Here is a 4984-nt window from a genome sequence, read left to right on the forward strand (position 1 = left end):
CTACAAAAAAAATGATGTTCCCACTACAGTCAATAAAAAGAGGCACGTGTATGTAAATAGACATGACGGTTCAAATTACTTACTTTGATCTATTAAGTTTATGAAGAATAGATAATTCATTCTTTTCGGTGTTCAAATATTATTGCAGCTTGGAATTTACTGAAGTGGATGATCTGGAGAAGAGATTGACTACATCTCTCTCCTTCTAAAATTGACCTTTTTGTGGTGGGTAAATTTGTTTTTATTCTGATTAATTGTATCTCGGCCAGAAAAAATATGATTATGTTTAACAGGATTTGCTTGGTGTTTACCACATTATAACTTCATTGTAACATCAGCTCATTCGTTCTAATCTAACCAATACAAAAATTGTGTGCTATGGCCAATGTTTTGGTCCTCCTCTCTAATTTGAAGTTGAGTTTGAGCGCTAGAGATATGGATATGGAGATGGAGCTAAGGCTTCCTCGTGGTGCTTATGATTCTTCTTCTGTGATATAACTTCGGTCTCCAATTAGTAACCATTACTCTTCTTCCCCTGTGAGGCAACCGCCTCCACACGGGTTCGAATCTTCAGCGGCTATGGCAGCTGCGGTGATGAACGTGAGATCCTCGGGGTTTGCTAGACGCATTTTGAGTTTTAAACCAGCTCTGGTAGCTTCTTTGAATGTCTCGGAGTGAGGATCGCCTAACGGGAAGCTTGAGTGGGGAATGCAAAGAGAAGAGCAGATCGGGTATGTGTCTTGGTCACAACCAAAATTCTGTCTTTTACTCTGGGTGTAGTACATTAGTAAGAAACCATGGAATCAACTTTCAGGGTGAAAAATTGATTCAAAGTCACTGTGAAGTTCATGGATTGTTGTTATCAGGCCAGAAGCTTTATAATCAAGTACGAAGCCGTGGATAAAGGTAACTCGGTTTGTAAGTTCTCTATATTTTAATAATTATTTCACCTATATATATTCAAAAATACTCCGGTTTCCTTCAGGAACCGAACTTCTTAGGTGAATTCTCAAGTGTTAACGACGATAACAACTCCGATGTGATATATTATATGTCCAGAAGAAGCATTGAACAACAAAAGCAAACGATGCAGCAGCAGCATCAACTGTCTCCGTCAGGATTTGGAGCAACACCTAGCCTTGCAGGCGTGATGCAGTTTGCGGACTTTGGTCCGAAAGTGGCGTTGAACCAGACCAGTAACCAAGATGATCAAGAAACCTGGATGGACCCAGTTTATTTCTTGAAGTTACCAGTCTTAAATGATAAGATAGAGGATCATAACCAAACCCATAATCTCATGTCTCAAGCAGGAGGTGAATGTGAAGGAAACATAGTCAACGTGTTTCTTGAAGAAAAGGAGAATCAAGACGATGAAAACAACAACAACTCCGTGCAACTCCGTTTTACTGGAGGAGAAGAAGGAAATAGAGAGAACAAGAATGATTTGACAAAAGAGGAAGAGAACAAGAACAGGCAAGACAAGTGAAGAAGTAGAAAGCCAACGAACGACTTATATCGCATTAGTTAAAGGAACCGTATGAAGAAAATGAACGAGCATCTTCGTGTCCTCAGGTCTCTTATGCATGGATATATCCTACGTTCAAAGGGCATCATAATAACGCATATACTTCTTTTTGTATTCATATATCTTAAAACATTTTTTAATATGCATGTATATAACATGGATATCAAGCTTTGATCATAGGTGGAGCGATAGAGTTTGTGAGAGAGTTGTAGCAACTTCTACATTGCCTAGAGTCACAAAAGCGTCAGATAATCCTCGGAGAAACCAGTAATAAGCAAATTGGGAACATGACCACGACAATGACTTCTTCTTCACCAATAACTTCAGTTGCTAACCCACAAATTATTACTGGAATGTAACTGTACTAGAGGGTGGATGAGGAGGGCTCTGGGAAGAAACAGCACAGAACAAGTTGTGCTTGGCTGATGTGGAGATGGAGCTGCTGGGTTTGATGCCATGATCAATAAGAAGACCAAGACAACTGATTAAGACTATTGCTGCGGATCTTCACGATGCATGATTAACATTTTCCATGATTTTTAGTTTGCTAAGCTCTGCTTCAAACTTTTCCGTTTCAATAATTATATCTCCCTTTGCATAAGTTGCCTACTTAGCTATTGGAAGCTTAAGTGAAAAACATCATCAAAGATAACAAATTAAATATTAAAAACAACTAATATTTACCATATATACAATAATATATAATACAATAACAAAACATATTCTCGAAAATGATACTGAAAGCATATCTCTGCAACAAGTACAATAAAAAAAACTAAAGATTGCTTGACAGACAAATTATTACTACAAAAACACAAACATAACAAAAAAGACATCCTAATTTTCCACGGCAACAAGTCCACATATGATTAACAAACCCAAACAAACGTAGCTTACAATAGATAGTTTAAGACAAATAACAAATAGGTAAATAACTCTTAATTGGCGGTCGCTTCTTAATAAGCATTGACACAACCTATGGTTAAAAAATATTGACACTCTCTTCAACACGATTATACTAATCCCACATGGTCCTTCAACCATAAGGCAACTAAAATATATAACAATGTGAAATCATTGTTTGTTATGAGATTGTTTTTCCTATTGATTTTGTTGTTTTATTTTATGGGAAATTATTGTCTATGCATTACTATTTAATAATGCATAGACAAATTTTAAACGGTTTCAGTTCTAAAATAGTTATCAATCAACGATTTTGTAAAATTTACGTTAAACAATAATAATAAATACAGGTGCATTATTGAACAAATTTTATTTGTTCTGATGTGTTTACTTATATGGAATTTTGATCCCTAAACTGTTTCAAATCTTATACAGAAGTAAATTTGCCAAACATAATAAAAGAAAAGTTATTCAAACTATCTTCCTAATTTTACTGTGATAGTCAGGTTACTATTTTTTATTTCATGTAATAGAAACTTATTTGAGATTAATATAAATAAAATTTTAAAACGATAAATAAAATTTTAAAACTAAATTTTCTCATTTATACAAAAGATTTACCATGAAAGTAAAAATAGTAAGTTGCAATTGATCAAATAAACACAATTAATCTAAAGTTAAGATGATAATTTACATGTGATAAAATATGAAGAAAAAAAAATAAAAGTTTATTATCCGCGCGTAGCGCGGAAAAGTGATCTAGTAGAACTAATCATTTGATTACCTAGAATACAGTTGTATCATTCACCTATATTAATGGGCTAGAAAAAAATACTTTTGAAACCAATTCTCATAATAAAAGTGTAGTTTTCCGTAGTTGCAAGTATAACATATTATTGTAGATTATAGCTCATTTTAGTTGTTTTATCTTTATGATATAGGCGTAAAATATAAAGTTTTATTTGCTAACATAAAATAGTATTTATAATTGTTTCGTAATTTTTAATCTGTAAAGTTGTTTTAGAAAAAGAAAGGAAAAAAATTTGCCAATTACACCAAATATGGTGGAAACCATCCGATATTTCAATGTATTAGAATATGTAGATTACTATACTACGTTTATGTTAATACATACTACATATACGAATCAACAATTAATACAGCGACAACATCATAATCATGGTTAATTAATTTTAAGCTTAGTTAATGGGGTCAATCTGTAATATAATAAACTTAAAACCAACTAAAACAAGCCCGACCCGCCCCAACTTGCTAAATCCGACCAGACTGTGATTTACCTTAGGATTTTTCCCAAATCAAAAGTTCTGGATTATTAAGAAAATTTGATTTGGGGGAAAATAGTAGTCGCACTGAGAGAGAAAGAGTCAATTTTAGAGACAGAGAGAGTTGATTCCTTTAATACTCCTTCGTAACACAAAGAGAGTGAATCAATTCTCTTTGGAGGGAGAGAGAGAGAGAGAGAGAGAGAGAGAGAGAGAGAGAGAGAGGTAACAATGTCTATGTCTTTCATAATGAGGTAACACATACTTGCCATACAACATGGAAGTGTGAACTCATCAAAATCCATGTCATTGTTGAAACTATGTTGGAACAAATCAAAAAGAAACCTGATATGAGTGCTCCAATGATTAGAGAGGAGTTGAGGAATAGGTTCAACATCATAATCTTTTATGAGCAAACAAAGATAGCTAGGCGTATTGTTCTTGATAAGCTTCAGGCCTTATGAACTCTAAAAAAATTTTCTTATGAACCCTAAATTTTTTGATTTGGGCAAAAATAAGTGACTTTAATCCAACACGGGTCGGGTTTAAGAGTTGGGTTAGGTCATGTCGGATTTAGTTAATCGGTTTGAAGTTTATTATATTACGGATTGACCACATCAATAAGTCATAAAATCGATTAAACCTGATTATGATGTTGTCACCATATTAATTGTTACTTCGTATATGTTGCATGTATTAACATAAATGTGGTGTAATTATCAACATATTCTAATACTGTTGGCATAAGCTTAAAGTGACTTGAAGAACAAGCTACCTTAATCCTATTGAGTTGTGGATAACTAAAGGATTAAGGAAATATGGAAATATGGAAACTATTGATACAAATAGGATTAGGAGTTATCTAGTTCTATATAAAGAGTTTGATGTATGGTTATCATAATTATGAGTTATGTGATTGAGAGCTTTAGTTTTTGAGTGAGTTTTCTAAAGCTTAATAAAGAAGAATGTTCTTTATATCTTGATCTTTGAGTTCTATATTTGGTATCAGAGCTGCGTTAATCACATCCGACGAAGACAACCACCATGAGCGACGTGAAGGAAGAAACTAATGGAACCAAACGCGATGCTGGACCCTCCTCCATCAAACTCCGATGCTTACCTCCTCAAACTATACTGTCTGGGCAATGCGAATGAAAATCGCGCTCAAAGTAAACAAAGTTTGAGAAACCATCGAACCAGGCAACAAATCCGAAGAAAAAAACAATATGGCTATAGCTTTATTGTTTCAATCCATACCTGAAGCTCTGATTTT

General features: G+C 34.0%; 1 pseudogene; it reads left to right on the forward strand.

Annotated features, from left to right (window-relative positions):
• Positions 1-579: 579 nt before the first annotated feature.
• On the forward strand, positions 580-2034 carry LOC106302606 (annotated as a pseudogene).
• The last annotated feature ends 2950 nt before the right edge of the window (positions 2035-4984 follow it).

The sequence above is a fragment of the Brassica oleracea genome, chromosome C7 (assembly GCF_000695525.1).
Source record: "Brassica oleracea var. oleracea cultivar TO1000 chromosome C7, BOL, whole genome shotgun sequence".
Taxonomy (NCBI): domain Eukaryota; kingdom Viridiplantae; phylum Streptophyta; class Magnoliopsida; order Brassicales; family Brassicaceae; genus Brassica; species Brassica oleracea.